Raw genomic sequence first — 27952 nt, 5'->3', positions numbered from 1 at the left:
TGTTTGCTCCCATGGAGTTCACAGTCTGGTGGGGGAATAAAATAGACAAATAAAGAAGTAATTACCAAACATAAAGATCCAGGATGAAAATGAAGATGGTGCTGATAAAGACAAGAAAAGAGTGGACCCAGAGCAGGGTGGGTGAAGGGCAGAGGCAGAGGCATCACCTGGGGATGTAGTGGGAGCAGGATCCTAAAGGACCTTGTAGGCCCTGGGGAGGAGCATGGTACTGCAAGTGCAGTGAGGAGCTGGGTTACCAGATACGATCCCTGTAGCTGCCGTGGGGAGAAAATTGCCACCTGTGTAATTGACCTATTACTCTGAGAAGAGAATTCTAGGGTCAAGAGAGCGAATGTTTAAATACTATCTCTTAAGAATGATTTTAAGACAAGAAATTAATCCCCTGGCAGATGAAGCTTCTTTGGGTTTTCAGAGGGCCCTCTGAGGCTAGCCACATAGGACAGCAGCCTGAAGCCATGGCCAAAAATCCAGAGCCTTCAAACCAGCTCTGCTGGAAGGAAGACCATCAGGAAGCACATTGTGGGGAGGGATAGTGTTGGGTTTTATGGCTAAGTCACTTCTTATCTCCAGTGGAAGGGCTCCCTCACTTTGGATGAAGGTTATTACCCGACTTGAAAATGCAAGTACCTGGGAAGCAAGAGTTAGTTTCTCTTGAGGATATAGGAAGATATGAGGGGCGCCTGGGTGGCTCAGTCAGTTAAGTGTCCGACTCTTGATTTCAGCTTAGGTCATGATCTCAGGGTCGTGAGATTGAACTCCATGTCGGGCTCCATACTCAGTGAAGAGTCTGCTTGAGATTCTCTCTCTCCCTCTCCCTCTACCCCTCGCCCCGCTCATGTGCTCATGCCTGCTCTCTCTCTCTCTCTCTCAAGTAAATAAATAAGATTTTTAAGAAAGAAAGAGAGAGAGAGAGAAAGAAAGAAGAAAAAAAGAAAAGAAAAGATCATTTTCTTCCTGGATCTTTATGTTTGGTAATTACATCCCTTCTCTGGTTTCGTTTATCTTAATGTGGAAAATAATAAAGATTTATTTGTAACAGAAATGGTAGACAAATATATGTAGTGTGTTTCAACCTTTTTAAAATGCAGTCTGGCAGGTGCAGTGACATGCAGACATTAATATAATGCCCAAAAGGTGTATAGTTCTCACGAGTTTACCGAGTCTTTGCCCACATTACCCTATGCAGATAGTCGGGTGAACTGAATTTTCTATAAATGGCTCTTAATAAGTAAATGAGACCAACTGACTAAAATGTGAAATTTGTAATAAGCCTACAATACCTATTCATGCGTCATAAGCATTAAAGTCTTTAAAAATAGTAGGTAGGGCCTGATGATTCAGAAGGCCTTGATTTGTTGAGCCCTTGGTTTATAAACTGGTGACCACCTTGGATGAAATTCTGCACATTTGTAAGTACAACTCTGACACTTTGGAGATAAAGGGTTATTTCAAATATTATGAGAATATACATGAAAACTGTGTCTGTGTTAACTCAAATTCTAAATTAGTTGCAGGATGAACTAATCATTTCAAGCATTAAAGCTTGGCCTTGGGATGAAATTAAAGGAGAAACATTTAGGCAGAATCATCGGAGAATTACCCTCAAAGTAAGATGGCTAGATCCATAAATATTTTCCTAAGGGAAAAAGTGAAAGTATCATCAGTTTCTAATTCTAATTGAAAAAAAAAAATTAGCCTGTGGACCATAGAAAACAACCTTGTGTCAGAACACTGAATTATGTTTCTCCTACCTCTCATTTTCATTGTGACTAATATTTCCTAATATATTCAATGAAGAATGGTAAAGTAGAAATCTGCATTAGAGATCTCTGATTTATCAGCCACGATAGCTGTTCTTGTGTGGGGGCGTTATGTGAGTATCCATGTCCCAAATCCATAAAGGCCAGCACAGAAGGTATTTCTGGAGAATTAAGGATGCATAAAACATAGATGTGAGGGCAGCAGTGCAAGAGGGAGAGAATTTTTTTAAAAGCAGGAGAAAAGGAAGAAGAGGATCCCACTCACCATTCCTGACCCCTCACTCTTTTCAGAAAACATTCCCTACATCTTTGCCAGAGATCACACCTCCCTCCCCATTGCCCCCAGGCATCCATTCTTTAAGCATTTACTAAACACCTACTATGAGCCAGACCTACAGCTGGACCCCGAAACTACAGAGTCACACATGACCGCTATCCTCAAGGAACCACAAACTTCCTAAGAAATGGGCACAAAAACGAACAATCTGGAAAGAGCTCTTAGAGAGGAAAGTGCCAACTGCTGAGAATCCAGAAGAGGAGGTGATTCCCCCTAGTATCCGCAGCTGAGACTACAGGGAAGGTGAGGGGCCTGTTGTGGATAACCCCAGGGCATCAGGCCAAGCAGTTTAGGCTGGATTCTGCAGTCAGAGAAGACCCAAGGCAGTTTTCAAATTGGGGGAGGCACATGATCGTGTCTGAGGTTTGGAAAGCATGAAGCATGTGTCTCACATTTGATCTTGGGACTTACCCTGAGCAGAAGACTTCTCCAAGGCGGCTCTCGCCAATAAGAGAGCGCCCTGTGTTCTAGATCAGTGACTTCATCCTGGGACACAGCAACTTCCTGTGCTCATGGATGCTGTGGGACAAGGGACTGCCGGTGAGGACAGCTTGTCTCTGGGTCGCCCTGTTGTCAGGAGGAAGGATGGACATCTCAGCCAGGAAAACACAATGCCCGGACTGACTTCATGACTGGGAGCCGGACTCATCTACTGCCTGGACTGAAAAATCGGGTGGCTCAGGGTCTTCTGTATCTTACAGCTCACTCAGGGGTTCTATAAAATGATTCCTTGCTGCTCCATATTGACTTATTTGCTCTATATTTCTTATTGCGCCCTCTGGCTGTGACCTACGATAAAAAGGCTTCTGATAGGAGTCCTGCTCGTCCCTCCTCTGCCCGCCTCCTCCCGCACACCATATGTCTGTAGCAGACAGTTGCGTGGAAGTGCCCAAAGACACTCTACTCTTTCTCCTGTCTTGCCTTTTCACAGACTGTCGCCTCCACCTGGAATGTTCTGTGTGCACCTGGCAACCTCCTACTTCCCTTTCCAGATACTACCCTAATATAGTCTGGTGCCTGGAACATTTGCTGAAGTCCCCAGCAGGATGGATGCCCTCCTCTCTGTCCCCTTACACAATAGATTCTATTCTGTTCTACGCTGAACACATGGCTGTAATAAATCGTCTCACATCCGCCTCTCCCACTAGCCGATGAGCCCTCAAAACCTTGAAGGGTGGAAAATGTGTTACTTTCATCTGTGGTCTCCTCAGCTCTCAAACACCTCACACACAGAGACGTTTAGCCAATGTGGACTTTTCAGTGACTTTCAAGATAACCCTTCATGTTCTTCTATGCATTTCAGAGAGCTTACATTTTAAAAGCCCTCTTAGTTTTCCTCCTCAACACACAACAATCTTGCCTTGATTAGCCCCATTTAGAGATGAGAAGACAGAGGTTCAGAAACTTGTGGTGATCTGCCCAAGGTCACTTAGCAAGAAAGTGGCAGCACTCAGCCGTGTCTGGGGCCTTCTGGTCTGCTCCAAGCCCTCTGGGCTGCCTGGTAGGGGAGTGGCACTGAGCTCCAAGTCTCAGGTTCGAAGATGTACTTAGGACACAATCTCCATCCAGTGCCTAGGGCCACCCACATCTGCTCCTCTGCTCCTTTGGTCCTTCAGTTGTGGTCTGAAGGCCTGAGGGACGGCGTGCTGCAGGACGTTACTTGGGTTGGCCTCAGGCTGGCTGACTCAAGCTCAAATTGTGGCCAAGTCAGCAAGCTGCGGCTGCAGCCAGGACTGCAGTGGGAGGGGGAAGGATGGGAGTTTGAATTACTTCTCCTACAATCCTATCCCTGGCATAGGCTTGCATAAAAAAAAAAAAATCTTACATTAGAGTCCATGTCCTACCAAACTGACCATAAAATCAGAATAACAGAGCCCAAATCAGTGAGATCTTTAGGGATTATGAATTCTCTTTATTTTAATTTCTTTCATTTATTTTTTGAATGAAAAATATATTTGGACAGTTTAAAATTCCAAAAGCACAAGAAGGTAGAATATAAATACTGTACTTCCCATTCTTGTCCCCCATCACCAATTTCCTCTGCCAGAGGTATTTCATGAATATGCAAGAAAATACACACACACATACACACACACACATTTTTTTCTCCCATTTTTATATGATGGGCAACCTATTGAAACACTGTTCTACATCTTGCTTTGTTTTTCATTTGACAATCTGTCTTGGAATTCCTTCTGTATCAGTCCACAAAGAGGTGCCTCCATATTTGTTACAACTGTACAGTACCCCATTGTAGGCCCGTCCCCAAATTTGTTTAACCAGTCCCCCAGTGAGGAGCGCTGAGTTCATTTCCCATCTGCCACTGTTATAAATAACACTGCAGTGAGCAACCATATATACACATCATTCTGTTCACATGGGAGTATATCCATAAAACAGATTCCTAGACTTGGAACTCTGGGTCAAAGTGTGTATGCATTTGTAATTTCAATGAGGAGTGCTCCCAAATGGCCTTCCATGGTTTGTCCTAATTTAAAATTCAGCTCAAAGTATATCAGTGGACCTCTTTCCCTGTGGCAGCCTCTTTAACATGTTAACCACGAGGGATGGTCTGAGAAGTCAGAGAAGGCTCGAAGACCCAACTCCTCTTCCGCATTGAGAAAATAAAGATGGGAGGAAACGCAAATGGAAACCACTTCTTCCCCACTGGGATGGCTATAACCCAAGCCACCAGAAAGCAAGTGGTAGCTGAAGAGAACTCTGAACTCTTTGTGCATCGCTAGTGGGAACGCAAAACAGTGTAGCCACCGTGGAAAACTGTTTGGTAGTTTCTCCAAAAATTAAGCAGAAAATTACTTTATGACTGAGCAATTCTACTCCTAGGTATATAAGCCCCAAAGAATTGAAAACAGGTATTCAAACACTTGTTTGTGAATGTTCATAGTAGCATTATACTCAATAGCAAGAGGTAGAAACAACCCAAATATCCATCCACAGATGAATGGATAAACAAAAGGTGATATGGACATACAGAGGAATATTACTCAGCCATAAAAAAGGAAGGAAATTCTGACACATGCAACAACATGGATGAACCCCCAAAACATGATGCCGAGTGGAAGAAGCCAGACACAAAAGGTCACATATACCGTATGATTGTATTTATACAAAATATCCAGAATAGGTAAACCCTTAGAGACAGAACTCAAATCGATGGTTGCCAGGGGCTGAGAGGTGGAAGGACTGGGGGAGTGATTGCTGATCAGGTACAGGGTTTTTCTTGGGGTGATGAAAATTCTTTGGAACTTGACACAAGTTATAGTTGTACAACACTGTGAATGTACTAAATGCCACAGAGTCGTACACTTTAAAATTGTTAATTTATGTTATATAAGTGCCATCTCAACAATAAAAAAGGGGGGAGTGGGGGTATCTTCTTGTCACTGTTTCTGATACTCTTGGCCACTGACTTTCTGGACCCCCCACTATGAAATGTTTCTCTGCACCCTCCCAGGTTGTTCCATCTGGATGAGCAGACAGGATGCTTGCCCAGTAGCTCAGTGGTAATGGAAGGTCACATATATCCATCAACACCTTATGCTAGGCACTGAGCCTGGTGCTATACCTGCATTTTCTTGTAAAATCTTCACCACAACCCTGCAAATTGGGAGAGTGGAAGTATCTTGCCCACTGTTACTCAGCTAGAAAGTAGCAGAGGGGGACTCCAAAGCCAAGTGCTTTCCATGAAGCAGCCAGCCTCAATGTTTTACCCATCTCAGCAGGGACTGGGGACAGTAGGACCTTGCCAACCCCAAAAGTCATTCCTAATGACTCAATGCCCCGGGCCTTTGGCCAGGCTGCTCCTCTGGGAGGCATCGAGCTTCTCCTCCTCCTGAGGCCCTCTACGTCCAGCTTACTACAAGCATTTCCTTGAAGCCCAGCCTGTCCCTTCTTGCCCTCCCATTTAACATAGTGAATTGAGTTCATGGCACTCCATAAATACTAAGTGAATTAAATTGATCTCAGTAGGATGGAGCAAGGGAACAAAATGAATTCATAGTGTTCTGGCCTAATCTGAATTAGGTTGCTTGAATAAAATAACCTCACCTTATTCCTGCTGTGATATGAAGAGTGAAGACTTTGGTGTTAAACACTCTTAGCTTCAAATCCTGGTTCTGCCACTTTCTTGCCTTGTATTCGCTAAGCTTTGGTTTGCACATCCATAAAAATGCAGTTATAAAACTGTAAGGAGGATTGAACAAGACAGTATGAGAAAAGCCAGCATACTTCATTCAAAATATATCTATTAAGGTCCCACTATCTAACAGGCAGCATATTGGTACAGGGGATTCTTCTTTTAATATGGTTAACATAATCCTTGAACTCAAATGACTTGCATTCTAATGGAAGAACAGACATTAAATAACTAATTGTGAATTAAGGGTCTTACCTATTTTGCTTGTGGAAGGGTGTCAGAGAAGGCTTTCTGGGGAAGTAACACTGGAGCTGAGACTGAAGGATAAGTAGGTGGAGCTGGAAAGTTCCAACAAAGGGCACATGAGGAGTGGGTGCAAAGGCCCTGAGGAGGAAATGAGCTAAGGGAATTTGAGGAACTAAAAGGGGACCAGTGTGATAGAGCCCGGATATCCAGGGGAAGAGGGGCAAGAGATGACTACCATTCACTGCCAAACACAGGGTAACCCATCCAGTTCTTCTTCTATCTCTAAAATGACCTTAGTGTCGCTCTATCTGTGGCCCTCCAGCTCACTCTCCAGGACACAGTCACAGGGGCCATTTAAAGAGACAAATAGTCAGATCACCCTCCTCTTAATGCCCTGAATGGCTGCCCATTGTTTCTAGGAGACTCTCAGATCAGCATTCATAAGGTATCTACCTGGTTGAGTACCTTCACCTCTTAGCCCCAGCAGGGCTGCAATAACACAGCCTCTTCTGAGGAACCTGCCCCACCCACAGCTCTTGTCATCCATGTGTCCATGCACTGTACAACACAACAGGCCCCTACCCCCCCAATCCATCATGGCCAACTAGAACAGGCATGTTCACCAAACCAAAAGCTTCCCAATGCCCCCTGGTATAGAACCTAAAACATAGTGGAGAGAAAGAGAACTGGATCAATCAGAATGTCTTTGTCAGGGGTCTGAGCTAGGGAATTCCATGAGAGTGACAAGAAGTTGAAAGGGTGCTATGAGATCCAGGCAGGGCCATGTCAAGCCAGAGCCACAGCAATGTGACACAAATGGGGACAAATGCCATGAGGTAGCAGAAGCCAGTCAGCAGAGAGAGATAATGGAGCAAAGGCCCACAGAGAAGCAGAGATGCAAGGAAAGACAGAGCCTGTGACCCCAGAGAGAGACAGGGATTCTCTGACCTGGGGCGCCTTGTGTCCTGACGGTTCCTGTCCCCTGCTCCAGGTGGTAGCTCTGCCTCATTCTGGCCCAAGTTAGCCCTGAGATCCCTTTTTCCATTGTCTCCCCAGGTGAATCTTTGCCATTGGATTCTTCCTTGCTTGAACAACGCTGAGGGATTCATCCATAGGATCCAAGCAGACGGTTACTCAACTAGGTCACAACTTCTAGCTCTTTGGCATCACCCTAGGCACACAGGGCTTACACATGCTCGATATGTACCTGTTGGGAAAAAATTAAGTGAATGAAATTTACATCCAAAACAATGGCTGGTGTGGTAATTGGAGATTGGTTTTCTCATTCATATCAGTTTTAATGGGCACATTCTGCACCACTGACAAGAAATGGCATTTTCACAGTAGTGAGCCTGGAACAAAAAGTCATGGAGGAAGGGGGTGGAAGGGAGGCAGAACAGAGCAGGTAGAGAGGTCTGTAACACCAATTCATATAGACCATTTACCTATAAGTAAATATCTACAGGTACCTGTCAATCACTAAATTTGAGGAAGATAGTAGCATAGCATATACAGAGCAATGTGTACCTGGCTTAAGAGTCTACATTTTCTCTCTTTAGTTAGTGGTGTCCATTCCTTAGATAAAACTTCTCACTATAATGTATAATTACAATGGTCTGATATACCACTGTTATTTTTTTGTTATTACTATGTTAACTGTGTAGGCCCCAATCAGTGTCCCACTCCATCCTATGAGCACCCTCAGCTTATAGCAGCCAGAGCTGGTCCCTAGACAGGGTAGAGCTACATCTTTAGGCACAGACATAAGACGGGTCCCTCTGCCTCCAATTCCAATTGTCATAGCCACAGAGCCAAATACTTGGAACAGTGGCTGGTTAGAGCGCTGGGGTCTTGCCATTAACTGGAGACAGGGTTCTAGCTGCAGAGAAAAGAATCCAGTGTGTGGTAAAAAAAAAAAAAAAAAAAAAAAAAGGAAGAAGAAGAAGGAGAAGGAGGAAACAGTCTGGTTATCATTTTCTTATCTTATACAAATGACACAAAGCCTCCTTCCCTGGCATTCTCTCATGTTGAAATTCAGGAGGCATATGCATGTGGGGTAAGAAGCAGCTTCAACAAACATCATTTAGCTCTGCGTGACAGAGGTTCATGCTCACCAAATAGCCACATGCTCCCCTCCATATCCCAGCCTCCCTTGCGGTTGTGGGGCCATGTGACTAGTTCCAGCCTATGGACTGCGGGGAAAATTCTGTGGGACGTTCCAAGGACAAGGCAGTCCAAAGCCAGCCAGCTACCTCCATCTCTCTCTTGCCCTGCTGGAGTCTCATGGAAGGCCACCTGCTCCCAAGAGCACAGCTGCAAGACAAAACAGGGATGCCGGACACACAACAGGAAATGGACTTTTGTTGCATTCAGTTGCTTAGATTTCACGGTTTATGTGTTCCAGCCTGTTCTGGGCCTTCTACTGCGAGAGTCGAGGTAGGAAATCCCGACAGGTAAGAAACAAGCCTGCTTTCTTTTTCTTTTTTCTTTTTTCTTTGAGAAAGAGAGAGTGAGCACACATGTGCCAGTGTAGGGGAGGGGCAGAGGGAGAGAGAGAATCTCAAGCAGACTCCTTGCTGAGCATGGAGCACGATGTGGGACTTAACCTCATGACCAAGAGTTGGAGATTTAACCAACTGAGTTACCCAGGTGCCCCTGAAACAGGCCTGCTTTCAAGCTGCTTACAGTCCAAATCGGGAGAGCAGGCAGGCAAATATTCCCACGTCAAATGTTAAAACTCAAGCCACAGATGGCAAAGAGATAGAGATATCTTTCAAACAGTCATATAACAGAAGCATGATTTGTCCATGTGAAGTAAAAGGCTGACAGGAAAACAGTTAAAGACCTATGAGATAAAATTCCATTGAACAGTAGGTGTAAATGTGGTGACTGTGCAATCCTGAAGGGGCATGTTGACTTTTTCTGGCTTTGTAGTACAGAATATTTTAAAACATATAGAAAAATAGAGAGAATAGTGCCATGAGCCTTTCTTCTGCTCATCATCCAGTTTGAATCATTATCATCTATGGTGCAAATTTATCTATTCTGTACGTTTCTTTGCAAGTAGTATTTTTTTCCCCTGTAGAACTTTTTAAGTGATCTAATAATCAGTCCATAGTCAAAAGTCCCCAGTTGTCTCAACAAAAAAACCTTTTCACAGTTAGTTTGTTCAAATCAGGACCCAGACCAGTTCCAAGCACTGAATCTCATTGGTATGTCTTTAAAATCTGATTTCAGCCCTGATAGCTTACCGTTGCACACATTTCTAAGTGCCATTTACACAATATGAAGTAGTGCATTTTCAAGGCCCTGCCTACTCTGCTGTCACATACAAGCAAAAAAAAAAAAAAAATTGGTAAACATCAGATGAAATGTCATAGGCCACCTAATCATGTTGGGTTTGCAGAGGCCAGAAAACAACGTGTGGCCAGACCACATGCGGCAAACATACATGACATGTGACCCACGACAGGGGTCAGATCTAGGCCCAGAGAGGCCCTTCAGAAAGTGCCTACCTCAAGAAGAAAGGCCACAAAGAGTGTGTATCCATCTCCTTAACCACTGGGATACATGGAGGTCCCATTCGAAGACTGGGGGAACTGGGGGAAAGGTATTTTATCGAAGTGGAAAGTGGCTGTGACTCTGGTCCCTATCTTTGGTTTTTCACCAAGAATAAGTGACTCCCGTGAGGCAGTGGCCAAGAAAAGTGGTCAGCTGAGGATTCTGGAAGGAAGTGACGGTCAACCCAGGTTTGAGCCTGCACCTTCAGCATAATAGCTGCAACATTATCAACCAGGAGAGGGAGCGTGTCCCAAAGGTATCATGGCCAAATTCCAAACTCAGATGACTACTGTTTACTGTTATTACAGAATCAGAGAGGATTTTAGAATCTGAGAGAGACAGAGAGACAAAGAGTGAGAGACAAAGAGAGACAGAGACACAGAGGACAAGAGTGAGGAGCGCCCATCCACTCATCCATCCATCCGTCCATCCATCCACACAAAGAAGCAAAGGCAGCAAAAGGGAGCCGAGAAAGGGAAAGAAAGGCGAGAACAGTTGTGAGGCAGAGAGAGGAACAGAGGGAGCCAAACACCATTTCTTCAGGTCTGACAGTTTGCTGAAGAACTCTGCTCCAAAAACTGCAAAAGAAACAAACAGGTAAGCGGCAGCCGGGGCCTTCGCTTTCCTGCAGAGCCCGCTGCCCTGCCGGCTTTGTGGAACCCACGCGCTGTGCTCCCTGCTCCCCTGACGGGGATGAACAACCCGCCTTTGTTCTGTTTTCCCGGCTACAGTGCAAAGGAACAGGGGCAGTCAACACAACAGCATATCAGATGTGGATTACTGGTTTCGAAGGGGACCCGGATCCCAGAAACCCTGCCGAAGAGATAGTGAAAAGGTCTGAAGGGAAAGCAGAAGGCTGCGGCTGGGGTGATGTGCCAATTAAGAGGGCTTGTTTAGAGCCACTTGGAGTGGCAAGGCGAACAGTGCATGTAAATGATCAAAAGCAGGCGGGACCCTCTCCCATCAGTCACAAAAGATGCTTACAGCCGGTTCCTCTGAATGCTGTTCTAGTAGTGGTCTCATACAATACATCTTAAGGAACATTTATACTACTGTGTTCACTGTGCATTCAACTGTGGCCACTTCAAAGGTTTAGCCAAGTATTTTATGGCCATGGTAAAGGGTTCTTATTGATTTAAATTACAAGCTTGGCTCCCGTCAGCTCCACTTGAGGGCAAAAATGCAATAAAATATCCCACAGCACAAGAGACAGACATAGCGCATTGAAAATCTTAAGAGATCCTTTTCACTATAATCACTCTCAATGATATTTATTTATATGGGCAAGGTTATCAGAGAAATTTGTCTACAATCTTTAAGCTTTGGGGGTTTGTCTTGGTTGAGGGTTTGCTTTTTCAAAAAATGTAGTTCTGAGCCAAAGAAAGGTCATAAGTGCATTCCGTGTCCCCTGGTTTAGCTTTCCACCACTCCCCGACTACTACCCAAGTGGTCGTTCCAAAAATAGTGACATTGACATACTGGCCATCACGGCTGAGGGATTATGGTTTTCAGTCCTCCATCATTTGCATATCCAGCGGGCCAGACTCAAATGAATGAGAGGTGTCAAGGCTTGAATGACAAGCTTATCAAGGCGATGGAAGGCTGTCCCTGGATTAACTGTCATGGAGACAAACTCCACTCTGGAGACAGAGACACAAGCATGCTATTGGAAGACTATAAAATTGAGAGGGGTGTGAAGCTGTCAATACGAAACACTGTTGATGCTACTCACTAAGCCCTGTGATCATCAGCACAAAGGAAGACCCCTTATGCTAAGAAAAAGAGAGAAAGCCAAGGCAGTAGGCTCTGGTCTGCTTCATTCCTGGTTCCTTTATAATAATTTGCCTGAAACATACCCAAGACGGAGCTAACCCCTGGACATACACAGAAAGTAGCAAATGACTATTATGTGTCTGACATTTGAAATAACATGTTTCTGGAGGGTTGGCATTACAAGAGTCATTTCACTTCAAAATGTTATTCCTAATGTAATTTTTTAAAATTCATAAGAGGCACTTGCTAGAATTCAGTGTAGCACTAAAGTCACTCAAAAGACAGAGGTCAAATTCATTTCATTTCTTTTATGTTTTCTTCTCTCTGCTAGATGAAATAAATGATTAAGCCTAGAACACTTGGCAGTTCAGCGAATGTGCTCCGCGGCACCATTACAAGATCGATTTTCTCAATACAGGAGTCTTTCTAGGGTGCACATTGCTTAGCTGACATCTGTCGCCGTTGTCATGGTAGCGCTCTCTCCAGCATAGTGAGAGGTCAGGCCTGACAGGGAAGGCCTCGCCAGCTCTACCCCAGTCACTTCAAGGTTAACAGCCAATGGACCAAAGAAATAGGCAATTATAGTACAGTCAATTCCGGTTAAGGAAATATCTGAGAAGTAAATATGCCTGATAAGTGAATGGAAATGAAACAGCCAATGCTATTGATGCAATCCCATAATATCAATATCATTTTGTGGTGCAGTTTGGTTGTTCCTTGTAAACTGTCCATGCTCAAAGAAATCTAGCAACAGCGAGGATACGCAAAACTTCATTATGCTGCCGTTAGCCTCTGTATTTGAAGAATAGAATTCCCACAAATAGGCAGATGAGTAGCAGCAGAAGAGCAACTCTTCTTGAAGAAAAAAGTGCAAAGAGGATGCCCTGGGTCTCCATCCCCTGTTGGTGTAGTCCTCTGATACTGCCTGTTGCATGGATGCCTGAGTAAGATTCCCAGCATCTTAAAGGAAATCGACTTTAAAACAGTATTTCTCATCCCTACCTCATATTTACCAAATTTATTATTTATCAAGATGAAAGTCTTTTCTACAGTTTCAACGACCCGAAAAAATGTCAAGATTTCCAAGTTACCAACAGGTTGGAATTAATAATTTCTAATGATATACATTTCTACTAAAGCGTAACTTTTGATAGAGAAAAAGTATTATTATAATAGATACTCTTTGAATAGAATTAGAACAATGACAGGTGGAACTAAAATGTAAAGATTTTCAATTACAAGTTGCATAGCCTAGGAATTCAGTCACTGACAACCTCTGCAGGTTGCAATACTTGAAATTCATTAGAGTACACACATTCACATTACCCACTGCTGATTAAATCCTGCAGTTAGTATAAAGAGATCTTCAGATTTCATCACATGTCTGAAAGAATGGTGATGACTTCTCTTCAGCTGTGAGATTTTGGTACTCACAATGAAGAATGGAAAATTAAGCGTAAAACATATATATATATGTTGTCACTTGTCTCATATTTTTGTCAAAATATCCATGGCTACGATTGGTGTAGACCTTCTTTGTGACTGCTGAGGTCTTTGGTCCATCCTTGGTGCATTAAGAGGTGGGATCTCATCCAGCAAATGGTCAAGCCACACTTGCCAACTTGTCTCCCAGAGTCCTTGATAATACACCGAAGCCATTCATGTCTTCACAGTGAAAGGTGACTTAGCACCTGCACTGGTAAGCTGATGATACTCCCTGCAGCCTGATGGTCTCCCGAGAACAAATGGCTTCATTTGAAAATTCAGCATTATTTTAGAAGGGTTATGTGTGGGTGCACAAAAGAGTAACCACTCAAATTAGCTTAAGCATAGAGAATTTTATTGTAAAGATGCAACAGGCGATCCTAAAGAGAATGGGAAGCACAGACAGGAAACAAATGAGATACAGGCCAAGTTGGAATTAGAACTGAAACTGGAAAACCAGAAACCAGAGTTATTCTCTCTACATGGATTTTGTCTCGGTCACGCTCTTCTTTCTTCACCTTGCTCTTTCAATAGGCTTCCCCTGCTTTCAACACGGTTTGCTTGAAACAAACTTTCAGTTCTGGCAGCTCCCTCATCTTACTGATGTCCAAATTTCAAATCCCCATAAGACAGAGCCTGATTAGCTCAGCCCAGGCAATGGATTGGTTCGCCCACAATTAAGGGCCAAGTTGGATTTCACCTGCTGGAGTGGGGGTAAGAGAGGGCAGGGTGACGCAGTTTAGACATGACTGCCCAGGTCCACTCTGTCAGCAAGGGCAAGGCACATACTCCAAACATGTCTCCTATGTCTTCTTCAAGGACCCAAAGTGACATATACATTGAAAATTCCCCACATGCCCAACAGCTTTACTGATGAGCAAGAGTTCTAAAACAAAATGATGCTGACATGGTTATTCAACAATAGGACCATGAATTTGTGTTAGTTGTAATGTTGTCAGAGTCATCCCCATCAGTATAAAATGACCAACCCTGGAAAATACACACACACACACCTCCCTTGCCTAATCACAGGAAAAAAATAGACACTCTTGAGCCTTGGCCTTCACAAAAGACTTTGCCAGCACTGCACCCCCTGTCCACTGTAGCCTGCATTTGCCCTGCAGTCCAGCTAACCTGAGCTGTTTTCTGTTCCCTCTGCCACCCCACCCTCTCCTTTCCTCCATGGCTCCCTGCACACACTGTTTTCCTTACATCTTCTCTCTGGGCCACACCATAATTAAATATAACTAACACATCGAGACTCTCAAAGAAAACCAGGAAGTAATGAATGGCCCCTGGAAGGGGGGTATTTTCTCAAGCAGATAGTTTAAATAGACACTTGATGTCATTTGTTAAGAGAAAGCATACAGGGTCTGTACTGGAGGGCCAGTTCAGATGCCAGCTCCCTCATAAAACCTTCCCTTGACTACCCAGATGAAAAATCAATAATCCCTCCTCCGAGGAAGCATTTATTGTCTCTATCACAGTTTTCCAAATGTAAGAACTTGTGGATCCTTAAACTTATAAGCCCACAGACCTCCATCTGAGAAACATTGCATTAGAAGTTAAACCCTGTCACCTGCAGGGCCATTTGAGCCATGGTGAATCATGAACTTGAGACCTGAAATTACATGGCAGTTCTAAGAGATTGTTAGATTGACCTCCAGATAACCCAGAGTACTTTCCTACTAATGTCTAGATGATCATTAAAATAAAAACACAAATCATCATCATTGAATCTCAGTTTTAATACTCAATTTTTCAGGTCTGTGTAGGCTGGCATATCCAGAAAACTCTCATTCCAAATCAATGGGTCCACATGGAATTAACCAGATACCAGCTCCACCATTTTGATTTGACTTTGTAGCTCTGGCTTCTAAAAAACATCAAACATCCTCTATAGCTTAGTAAATTATATACCTTCTATTTACACTTGATCAAAGCCATAAATCCAGAGCTTGTTTTGGATGTGATAGATTTCCAACCTGTTCACCTGTAAACCCAAAACACCAATCCTGGTCTTTTACAGACCCTGTGATTTTAGACCCACCATCTGAGCAGAAATGTCTATCATTTGCCAAAACAAGAGAACTGTTTCATATGCTCACAAGCTTTCAAAAAAAAATACAGTATTGACTTCATTTGAGGGTTTTCTGCTTTTTTATTATCTCTGGTCCAAACTGAGAATTACTGTGGTAGAGATAGAGATAACTCTTTTTTTTATCCTTTGTCTTATTCTCTGAGTGATTTTTTTTCAGATTTGGGCTGAAGCTTTTTTTAAATCTTTCATCTAATATATAAGATGCCAAGAACCATGCCAGACGTCTGAGAATACAAGTATCTAATGCTTTATGGGGAAGACAGATATGTAAATAGATCATGCAATGGGATAAACTCTGCAAATCAAGTGTATATTAAGGCTATGAGAAAGAAGAAAAATATTAACACTCAGGAATTTCAGAAGAGTAGTTTTTATAAAAGACCCTGTTTTCACTAACCAAAATTAGTACCTTTTTTCACTAACCTAAAGAAATCTGAAGAGGATTTTCACTTTTATGAAGAAAGCCATCAGTGTACTAATAGTCTTTCATAAAAGTGAAGTGACAAACTTTCAGAAAGCGGGGGATACCTGCATTGCTGCATAACAAATTATCCCAAAACACAGCAGCTTCAAGCCAACTTTTTTTTTCCTCGCGATTTCTGTGGGTCAAGAATTTGAGAGCTAGCTCAAAGTTTCTCATTAGGTTGCAATCAAGATCACTCACATGGCTGTTGGCAGGAGGCCTCAGTTCATCTTACTGGGCCTCTCTGTCAGGCTGTTTGAGTGTTCCCATAAAAAGGCAGCTAGATTTCCCAAGAATGAGTGAACTGAAATACTGAGACAGAGACAGATAGAGGGAGTCAGAGAGAGAGGTCCAAATCTTAGACATCACACACCGTCACTTCCTGCATATCCCACTTGTTTAAAAGTTACTCAGGTTAGCCCACACTTAGGGCATGGCAATTAAGGCCCCATCTTTTGAAGGAAGAAGTATCAAAGACATACCACTCATGTGATATCATGAGTATTGAAGAATGAATAGGAGCTTTCTACAGAGAAGCTGAGAGAGAGCAATTTGGGCTGAAGGAAGAGATGTACAGGTGTGGGAGGTACAGGTGTGGGAGAGCATGAACTCCAAGAAAGCAAGGAGTTCACTGGAGGTGTTCAAACTTATCTCAGACTTTTAATTGGACAAAATCTTACAAAGAAGCCCAATATGCAAAACAAATAAAAGTAGCTCTGATGTGGATGAAGCTAGGTGAAGAAGAGAGAGAGGGAAATCCCACTCCAAGACAGCCTTTATGAGAACTCCTTGGAGGCCCTAGTACTTTATGTAGAGTTGTCTGAAAACCACTCCTATATGCAATAGCTAGTAGTGCTTAGCTACAAGTACAAGGCACAGTCTCTGTTAATCTTTGTCTTATCAGGTAACAAACTGTGTCCTTGTCCCATCAGTGACCTGTAACTGGATTTTAAAAATTCTCATTAGGAAGAGAATAATGATCTTGTTGCAGCACAGGAAAATTCCAATTTACTAATGGGTTATATTCCAAGAATTCACTTGTAAGAGGGTTCTTTAGAATTCTGTGTATCAGTTAGCTATTGCCACAAAGATGCTGTGTAACAAACCATTCCAAAACTCAGTAACTTAAAACAACTAGCATTTATTCTCACATATCTGCAGGTCAGCTAGAGATCACCTAATTTAAGCTAGTGCTCAGTTCCATGGCTTTGCTTCAATTTGCAACTCAGCTAAATGGGTAGCAGCTATCCACGGAAAGCTCGTCTCATAGAGAGAGCAGAAGTGCATAAGGCACAAGAGGGCAAGCAGGAAAAGACCAAGCCCCTAAGGCCCTAGAGTCAAAACTAGCACACTTTGCCCACATACGGTTGGCCAAAATCAAGTTCCACAGATGACCCCAAAGTCAAGGGATAGTAAAATGCACTCCTCCTACATAAGCCTAAAGCAAGGGAGTGAAGAATTAGAGCCAATCATTCAATCTGTTAGCTTCTGGATGTATTTTTCCTTAAAAACAAAATTGTAAATTATAGTTTGTTATATTAGCTCACCAGAACTGATTTAATGCTAAGAGGAATAACATCAGTGGCCTGGAATCAAGTAGTTCTATGATGCAGTCACCCTTTTTTCTTTTTTTAAGATTTTATGTATTTATTTTGAGAGAGAGAGAGAGAGAGCATGGGGGGAGGGCAGAGAGAGCATGGGGGGAGGGCAGAGAGAGAGGCAGAGAGAGAATCTCAAGGAGACTCCCCATTGAGGGCAGAGCCCGAAGTGGGGCTCAATCCAGGACCCTGAGATCATGATCTGAGCTGAAATAAATGCTTAACTAACTGAGCCATCCAGGTGCCCCTTCAGTCACATTTTTTAAGTAAGCCAAATTTGTCTTCCCAGCTCACTTCCTTATATCCCCTTAACATTGTTCCCATTTCTCCCCGTGTGCTCAGCATCCTCATGGCTGCCCTAAACCCCTCACCTCTGTGCCTCACTCATCCTTCATGTCCCTCCTCCCAATCATTTCAGCCACCAGTTCACTCTGAACCCCACACTATAGACCCCTCCCAACTGGCTGCCAAAAGGAAAACCATCTGATTGATCCAATTCATAGTCACAAATGAATGGCCCATTGTTTCCTAACAGTCCCCAAGACATTTGACTTTTTAAAGTGGCCTGTCCCAAAGCCCAGTGATTCTCCCACTGGTGAGATTCAAGACAGTAAATACATCAGTAAAAGTCAAAAGGCCTGGGATATTTTCAGAAAAGGGGAATATGTCTTAGGCCTTCCAGTTATTCTCATTTTGTGAAGGAAGTGTCATTCACACATACGGAGCCTGCTGTATTCACTTTATTACTCTCAGTTCCAATATTTTCTTTTCCTCTCTATGCTGCTACAGGGAATTGAACTCACCAGGAGAAGATAAATGTCAGTGTAATGATTTACATCTCATTACAGGACCAGTGTTGTTTCCCATTTTGAAATTTACTCTATAGGCCAAGTCTTTAAAGACTTTCTTTTTTATCTTTCAACATTAAAATGACATATTTCAACATGAAATATGCCTACTTTGACTTTGGAGGAGCTTAATGGTTTGGCCCTTGTACAGGGTTTTCATACAAACATCCCTATTTTAAACGAACAAACAAAAATATAAATTATTGTCTTGAGAACATTGCTGTTAATCATATATGAAATAATGTTTACTTTTAAAGATGGATCATAAAAAAGGATTCCAGGTATTAAATTTCAGTAACACCACTTTTCTACCCTGTTCAAATGTCTGTGTACAGAAAAGGGAAGTGGAAATATCATGTAAAAGACTAATCTGAATAATTTGGACCAAAAAAAAATACAGCTTTATTGATCTTAAGGTATGAATTTATGTATGGTTCTTCATTTCTGCTGATGTTTTCATGACAAAAAATAGCAATGCCTATATGCCGTGTGACAGCCTTATAATGTCATATTTTAGCCATCTGGGCAGCCTTTGTAATAGTCAATATCCTCCCCCTTCATTGTGCCATGCAAACTACAGTACCTAACATCAAACTACCTGAGGATGGGCCAGTAGCAACAATTATTTCTCTTCTTGTCCAGGCAAGTGTCAATAACCGTAACATCAACTTCAGGTAGGTTATGCTAGGTTAGGATTTGGGGTGTTGGGTTCAAGAGTTCTTTCTCACATTTTTTTTCTTACACTAGCCAAAGAGGTCATCCAAATTCCATGCTACCCAAGAAAGAATGCTTTTCTTTGCTTCTTAACAATCAAATTCCAATGAAGTCTAAATACAGTCAAAGCTCTCAGTGAGGAGAACTGCAAAAGGCAGTGTAATAAGGAGTATGACTGGAAAGGTAAGTTCCACCCTGAATGGCAGAGTAGCCAATCACTCACCAGACATGAAGCTGCCCTTATTACTGGCTCATCTAGAGTGAATTCATCGGTTAATGGCTAAAATTAGTCATGGGGTTCAGAGCAATGGTTCAAATTCCAGATCCTACATTTACCAGCCAAATTAATTAACCTTTCTGTGGTCCGTTTTTTGTTTTTTGTTTTTACCTGCAGGTGAGGATAATAGTACATACCTCTTAGAATAATTATAAAAATGAAATGAGTCCACATGTGTGAGGTGTTGAGAACAGTACCTGGGCAGTGTCATGTCATTATCATCATTATCTGGGGATTCTTCTTAGCCAAACTGGCTCTCTTTCCTCTTAACTCAGATATTGGACAATAGTAGAATCAGCCCATAGTTGATTCACATTCTTGAGTTCCTTCTTAAACAGTGCTATTGGGAGTGCAACTTGGACAACCATTCAGATCTTGGCATGATCTAATAAAGTTGAAGATGCTCATTCCCTATGAGCTAACAATGCTACTCTCAGGCATATACAACGGAGAAATTTTTAGACCAAGAGACTAGATTGGATTAGAATATTCATGGAAATATGGTTTGTAATAACAAAAAAATGGAGACACCCAGATGGTCATCAAGAAAAGGATGGATAAATAAGTCTTAGAGTATTCACACAATGGAATAACAAACAGTAATGAGTATGAATAAAGTATGTTACGTGTATCAACTTAGACAAATCTCACAAATATATTGAGTGAAGAAAAGTAATTCATAGAAGAAGATAACAGTATGATTCCATTTACATATGGCTCAAACATGGAAAACTTGTTTTTAAAAAGCAGGAGCAGGAGAGGAGTTTAAATAATCAGGACTTTAAATGAAGCCATAATAGAAAAAAATCACATCATCAACATACAAATAGTTAGATGCATATCAGGAGCATAACATACATAAAATCAGGATAGGGTTACCTCTGAGACTAAGAAGGGCATTATTGGAGTCTCAGTGGTGGTAATAATGTACTGTATTTCTTAATTTGGGTGGGTAGATGCATAGACATTCATTTTATCACAAAGCCTTCTAATGCATATATATTATGAATTTGTAAGCATTTTAACATTTTATGCAAAAGTTCTTCAATGAAGAAAAAATAAATATAGCCACTACCTTGCTTAGGGTCCCATCCCATTTCTCTCGGGTGGCTCACCCACACACATTCATGGCAGCACATACTGAGAAGGCCCCAGTTCCCCCTCTTGGGTGCACCAGGGCACTGTTCTGCAGATATTTCTAGTTAAGGATATGCAGTAAGGTTAGGTCAGAGGGGCACTCTGCCTCTATTTATATATTTGTTTGTTTTCTTAATAGAAGAATGCAGTATCCTGCCAAAATGATAGAACACCTCTTCTCACAGAGATTACTGTACCCAGTGCTTCTTAAGGCAGGAGATGGGTTTGCTTTCCCTATTTTGCAAGAAAGGAATGGAAGCACAAAACCACCGCGGTCTACTGGCCAACTGTTACCTTCACTCTCTTCCTTCCCGTAGCTTCCATTCTGTTTTGTCCCCAAAGGGGCCTTCATGCACTGTTTGCCTCTATATATCATCCACAAGTTCTTCTGGAAGTCAGAAGCTCTAACTCTTAAATGTAAGAACAAGGGAATGGCACCTCTGGGGTTAAAGCCCAACTTTCTTGATTACAGGTTCCGCAACGAACATCCTCTAAATGGGACTTCAATCCATACATGGTGCTCATTATGCACACCAGGCCAGATGGGAGAGGCAGAGAGAACAGAACCAAGGACAGCTCCGGCCGGTGCTCACCTGCAGTAATGGGGACCGGTCCCCAGCCGCCGGCTCCTCCCTACAGCCACCAGGGCTTCTCTTTGCATTATTTATTTATTTCTAAGACCTGGGGGTGGGAGAGGAAAGAGAAGAAGAAAAGGAAGTGATTTTTCTTCTTAATAGGTTTGCTCTTCTCACTCTGGGTAGAATCAATGTGAGCGAGTGGAGCTGAACACACTCAACATCCCCTCCCCTTCAAACTGCTTCCTTCCATGGTAAATAATTCAGACAAAATAAAATAATCATGTGCTGGTAATTACCACCCAAAAACGAAGGATTGCTGCAATGAGATCCCCCTGGATGTTGCAGGGGCCGTTCATGGTGTCCCTGCTGGTGGCAAGTGGAGGCCAGGATGTGAGGGAGGGTGAGAGTCTGAAGGTGAGGGCAGGAGGGCTGTTGGTTGTTATTCCTGAGCAGAAGGGCCATGAAATGACATCTCTGTGCTTCCACGAAATGGCTGACTTTCTGCTAAGGGGTCTGGACACAGCACACATTTAAACCAGCTACTCTAAACCAAATTCTTATTTTTCATTCTAATTTCCATCTTTCTGCATGAGACTAAAGCTTCTGTGAGAGGCTCCACGGCAGCCCCCCTCAAAAAAAAAGAAAAAAAAAAGTATGCCTTTTCTCCCAGCCTCACCTCTTCATAGAATTTTTACTTTGTGAGTTTATTTCTTCATGTAAACACCTTGCTCACCTGTGTGGGCCTCACTGATAAGAATTTTTAGGTGAAGAGAAAGTGGTTGTTTTGCTTCGGAACATCAAAAAAGTTCAGGCAGAGATGGCATCAGTTACAATGTGAAAATAACATTCTCGACCCCACAGAACAAAGTGATAGCAACTCATCACAAAAAAAAGTCTCCCCTAACACAACTGTGCTGTGAGCAGTACAAGATAAGGACAGTGTGGTGGAAGGCATCTTATTTGGACACCAGTAATTTACAGGGAAATCTCTACTTAATAATACTTATTCTCTGCAGATTCATCATCTTCATGGAGAATTAAAGAAGCTATAAACAATAATTTTGAAAACATCATAGACAGGACTGTTATAATCCCAACTGATTATTGCTATGTGGCATGTGGCCTTTAAATAAAAAGCTGGACAAAGGTAACTGAACGCATAAACATGTAGACAGAATCCTGGCTCTTCTTGCTTGATCTCATGCACTGCTCTGAAGCTGGTGGGGAAAGCCTTCTGGAGTGGAGGCAAGTGACCTTCGAAGCCTGAGTTTTCCCCAGGCTGCCCCAATACACTGGGAGTAGTAATGGATCCCTTCTCTCTGATACCCTTCTCAGGCCCAAGGGTGACAAAGGCCACAAGACCCTAAATCTGACTTGTCCAATATAGTAGCCACTAGCCACGTGTGGCTATTTACACTTATACTAATTAATTTTAAATAATTTAAATAAAATTTAAAATTCAGTTCCTGAGTCACACTAGCACATTTCAAGTGCTCGGTGGCCACACAAGGCTACTGGTGCCACACATACTGGACAGTGCAGACATAGAACATTTCTATCATCTTAGAAAGTTCTATTGGACAAGGCTGTTCTAACCTCAGCACACTGTGGAAGATAGATACACTCACTACATGGTGGGGATGGGGGCATCTTTCAAAAGGGAAGGAACAGGATCTCTGACCCTAAGTCACTCCTATATTTGGTGCAACTGTTTAAATAAGTAAGTGTAAATATCCATGAGAAACAAGTACAACACCCAGTGTTTTAAAAATCCTCTTTCTACCCAAATGAGCCTTAAGATATAATAGCAGGGCGTTTTCAGGTGCTTAGTAAAGTTATCCCTCAGTTTGGTTAATTTCCCTCTCCCATATGATGTTCTTAATAAGACAGTTTTTGGAGAGAGGGAAGAGCACACGTCTTGGGTGAAATGATTTTTTTTCTATTCTAAAAAGAGAATAGTGATTCTGATGATAATATGACAATTTTGCATTAAAATACTTAGCGGGCTAGATAAGACATTCAGACCTTTGCTCATTTGGTCAATTTCCCAAACAGTGTTTACATTGAGGATTGCCATGTGCCCGGCACAAGGGTCAATTCTTTTAAGATTTTGCACTCACAAAGTAGATAGAAACAAACACAAACATAAAGAAAGTGCATGACAATGGCCATCAGAAAAGTGTTGGGAGAGAGAGGGCTTGGGGTTTTAGAAGCAGGGGAGCCCACTTCCTGCTGAGGAAACAGGGCAGCTTCCTGGAAGAAGTGGCCTTTGAGCTGGGTCTTAGAGCGGAAAGTGACTGGAGGTGTGCAAATTCAGGGAGACAGGGGAAAGGGGGGGGACTGTGTTCGGAGAACCCTGGGTATCTCAGTTGAGCTGGGTGGTTAGCTAGGTAAAAGGAACTGGGGGAAGAAAGCACCAGAAAGGTAGATGGAGGATGTGACAGAGGACCTGAATGTTAGACTGGGCCAAAAACTGACCACCTTACCACCACCCCAGCTACCAGTGACATGCAGACTCCAGCACCTGCCTTCATTAATGAAGGATGGTCACTTCATCCGTACTTGTAATTGCTTAGGAGCCTCTGTCCATGACATTCACCCCATGATTAGTGCTCCGTGTGATGGGAAGTCACTCTGTTGTCAGTTATAATGCCAGGGCCACCAACACCAGAATCCACTCACATTCCAACTTAGCTCCTCTCCTTTCCTCAAATGTTTACCTGATAGCTCAGTTCATCTTCAGCATGATAGATCTTTTACAAAAGGTACACAGTGACCTCAGGAGAATGAGACAAAGGACTCAATCTCCAGGAGCTGCAAGGGTAGTGGGCAGAACCCCGGCCCTGAAGCCAGAAACAACTCAGGCCTGGTGCTATCCTGTAGCAGCTGGGATGCTGGGCAAAGCATGTACGTGCTGTGACCCTCCGTTCCTTATCTTCCTATAGAGTGGAGGTAATGAGTGATGTCTGCCCTCACTCAGTTACAAAATACTGGGGAAACAGAACCTATTATTTCATTTAGGTAAGCATTCGGAATAGTTAGTACTGATTCATCCTCTGACAAAAATAAATCCAGAATAACTTTTCCTTCATGAATAATGTCCTTTTTCTCGTCAAAGGAACAATTTTCCTTTTAAATGAAAGTTACCATTTCTTTTAAAATAGTTTATATCCACACTGAAGTTATCTTTTCTGATCTTTTTTGATTCGCTTTCTTTCTTAGCTTTTGTCTGTTAATTTAGGAGAAAGCAAAGGATTTATTCTGTGATTTAAATTTTGAAACTGGTGGTGAACTTCTTAAAATCCTACTGTGTGCTAAAGTCATCTTCCTGGCCAGGGAGGATACAGAAGCAGTATGGGGGGGGGGGCACTCAGACCACAAAGACACTATAATCTAATTAGTTACTTAAGGTAATATATGTTGTTATATTTTGTATGCAATTACGAAAACAAAATTAAAGAATTACTAAAGGTCAAGTTGTAATTGAAATTACATGTGCTTCAGAGCATAGAACAATGGAGAATTCGCCTAAGATGGAGCAGCATAGGAAAGTTTGATGCACTAGGTGAGTTCTGTGTGAGCCCTGAGGGACAGGCAGGATCTGCTTGGAGGGTAGGAGAGGGAGGGTACCCCAGGCACTGAGAAGTCTAGACAGTAGTTACAAGCAGCACTGTGACCTTGGAGCAAGGAGGAAAGTGGCCAGATTGAGTGGATGGAAAATGCTGGAAAATCAAAGGAAATAAGGTTGGGTGAGGTTATGAAAGATTCAGAAGTTTAGCTCCTTTGAACAAATGCCTTTTGATAATTTAAATTACGTGGGGTCATATGTAACTCACCACAATGGGTAGAAGACAAATAAGATGGCCTCTCTGGTTCGAGACACTAGAATTCTAGGACAGAGGACTAAGTCTGACAAATAACTGTTTGTACCCACTGATCTAGGGGAGGCAAGGAACCTCCTGGGGAAACCCAAACAAATCAATAAACTTGAACTGTTTTTATTAACTGTTGGTCAGACAATCTTGTGCCTGTCTTGAGAGGGGAGGGCATCAGAAGCCAGGTTGAGGAGGAGGGTAGAGAGATGGCAGGAAAGAACTTACTGTGTGGGCTGGGGTCTGGCAGGACAAGCCAGTCTGTGAAGAGGGCCAGAGAACCACATATGGGTGATGATCCTGGATAACCAACGGGGCCTGGTACCTGGAGCCACCTGCACCAGCAGAACTGATCATGTCTATGTACCTCTGTAGGAACTGAGAGGGGGACCTCAAGACGTTCCTTTAACTCCACAGTGCTCAAACAACAATGCTCTGGGACCCCACTCTTACTGTAATGTAATGGAAGAAGCATTTTCACTTCCAAGAAACCACCAAGCAGTCACAGCACCCATGGGAACTGATCATATCAGTGGGGGCAGGTCAGTCTTTTTTTTTTTTTTTAAAGATTTTATTTATTTATTTGAGAGAGAGAATGAATAGAGAGAGAGAGCATGAGAGGGGGGAGGGTCAGAGGGAGAAGCAGACTCCCCGCCGAGCAGGGAGCCCAATGCGGGACTCGATCCCGGGACTCCAGGATCATGACCTGAGCTGAAGGCAGTCGCCCAACCAACTGAGCCACCCAGGTGCCCCAGGTCAGTCTTTCTATATCTGCACTTAAGCAAAGGGAAAAGGCTCTGTGGAGCAGGCCAGAAGTAGCCATGTGGGGAGGTAGCAAAGGCCAGAAATATTATGGTTGAATAGATATATGACCAAAAATATGTACTTTATCCCCCCAACCTCCATTCAAAGAGTGTAGCTCCCCACTCCTTGACTTTGGGCATGGCCAAGTGAATAGCTATGACCGAGAAGTGTTAGATTGGGACACAAGCTGAGACTTAAAATGTGCTTGTGTGGTGGGCCTTGCACTCTTATGGTCTGCCACCACTCTGAGAAGACTATGTTCCAATTAACCCCTTGGTCCAAGTCAAAGCAGACCCAGACCCACAGGACGAAGCAGAGCCAACCCCAGCCAGCCTGCGATCCTTGAGAATAAACAGTGTAATGTAATTCACACAAACTAGAAATCCAAATCATACAAATTTCAGAATACAACATTCCATAAACTGGGACTGTCCTTGCCTACCTTAGTGAGTGCACCTTTCAATAAACAATAACCTTACTGTGTTATTCACAATAAGGAATTGTGAAGAAGGGCCCACACAAAGAGTTTTGTTTTATTGTTTCCCATTGAAAGCAGTGATTTACTCCAGCTATGGCTAAAATAAGGCACAAATGCGAACAAAGCCTAAAACCTGCCCAGGCTGGGTTTTACAGTGGGAGCTTTTGGAACTCACACCATTCTTTTTTTTTTTTTTTTTAGAATTTATTTATTTATTGAGAGAGACTGCGGGGGGAGGGGCAGAGGGAGAGGGAGAGAAAGAATCTCAAGCAGACTTGGTGCTGAGCGCAGAGCCTGACACTGGGCTCGATCTCACAACCCTGAGATCATGACCTGAGTCGAAATCAAGAGTCAGACGCTTAACCGACTGAGCCACCCAGGCACCCCCAGACCTCATACATTCTTTTTTCATTCAGTGCATCTTTTTTTTTTTTTTTTGAAATAACTTTAGACTTACAGAAAAGTTGCAAAAATACTACAGACAGTTCCCATATTCCCTTCACCCAGTGCTAACATTTATTTGGATTTCATCAGTTTTTCTACTAATGTCCTTTTTCTGTTCTAAGATCCAATCCAGAATCCCACCACGTTTTGTCTCCTTAGTCCCTTCAAATCCATGACAATTCATTAGTCTTTCTTGACATTTCATGTCCTTGACACTTCTGAAGGCTGCCAGTCAAGTTATTTTTCAGAATGGATTTGTCTGATGCTTTCTCATAATTGGAGTGAGGTTATGCATTTTTAGTAAGAATACCACAAAACAATGTTGGCTCCCTCTCAGTGTATCATGGGGACAGGGGAGTGGAGGAAATTGATTACTTGATCACTTGGTAAAGGGAGTATCTGCTGGGTTTCACCACTATAAAGTTACTGTTTTTCCTTTGTAATTACTAAAATCTTGAGAATGGTACTTCAAGACTATGCAAATAACCTGCTTCTCTTCAAACCTTCATCTCTGATTTTAGTGTCCATTGGTGGATCTTGCTTGCAACATTATTACTGTGGCATTTGCCAAATGGTAGCTCATCCACCTCAAGCTAAAAGGGAAGCAGCTAATGAACCGTCCCTTCACTTTCCAACTTCAACCCAACCAATAATGAGATTTGAACTAAATGTGCAAAGGGGTAGGAAAGGTCCAGTTCCTGAAACTGAGAAGTCTTAGCCACAATTTCTGGGCTGCTTGCAGAGTCGACTGAACAGCAATTGACAGATCTTGCTTAGAAGGCAAAGAGGAGAACAACCAGGGAGCACAGCCAACTTCCACGCTAATCAAGGTGAATAAAGCCGTGACACAGAACAGAAAACCACAGGACTCTGTTTAACACAACCAGGGACTCAACTTATTCAGCCAACTACCTTGTTTTCCATTTGTAATTAAAGTCACAAAGAAGCAGCTTCCTTCTGTGCTGCCCACAAACAGAGCCCCAGACAACATCCTCATTTTCAATACTTCTTCCCCTTTATCGCACTCTGCCTGATGCCTAATAAGCTGATTGCTATTTACTTTGGACCAACAGCTAATCTCTTAATGATTGATTTTAAATTTTTACAGTCATTTGTCTCTGGCAGGACCTGAGACTGCAAAAGGCAGTCCTTCCCTACCTGATGAATTGGCTTTTTCTTAGAAAGAAAGAAAAGAAAAAAAAAGGAAAGGAAAGGAAAGGAAAGGAAAGGAAAGGAAGGAAGGAAGGAAGGAAAAGAAAGAAAGAAAGAAAGAAAGAAAGAAAGAAAGAAAGAAAGAAA

The 27952-nt window shown here is 42.7% G+C and overlaps 1 long non-coding RNA gene across 2 annotated transcripts in view; it reads right to left on the bottom strand.

The window, feature by feature from the left end:
- Positions 1-27952, bottom strand: part of LOC118020892 — a 77988-nt gene that overhangs the window by 34761 nt on the left and 15275 nt on the right. The window contains exons 3-6 of one of the 2 annotated variants that reach the window (XR_004682047.1): positions 21071-21158; positions 7469-7727; positions 6187-6321; positions 162-2685 (exon numbers count right to left, since the gene is read on the bottom strand). This is a non-coding gene — a long non-coding RNA (uncharacterized LOC118020892). Of the gene's footprint in view, positions 1-161; positions 2686-6186; positions 6322-7468; positions 7728-21070; positions 21159-27952 lie in introns of those variants that run through there. The other variant, XR_004682046.1, reaches the window with a different exon arrangement.

This window comes from Mirounga leonina, unplaced genomic scaffold, assembly GCF_011800145.1.
Source record: "Mirounga leonina isolate KUSES-001 unplaced genomic scaffold, KU_Mleo_1.0 Mir_174, whole genome shotgun sequence".
In the NCBI taxonomy this organism is placed as follows: domain Eukaryota; kingdom Metazoa; phylum Chordata; class Mammalia; order Carnivora; family Phocidae; genus Mirounga; species Mirounga leonina.
Note: the sequence above shows the minus strand (reverse complement) of the source record. Positions and strands in the feature narration are given on the sequence as shown.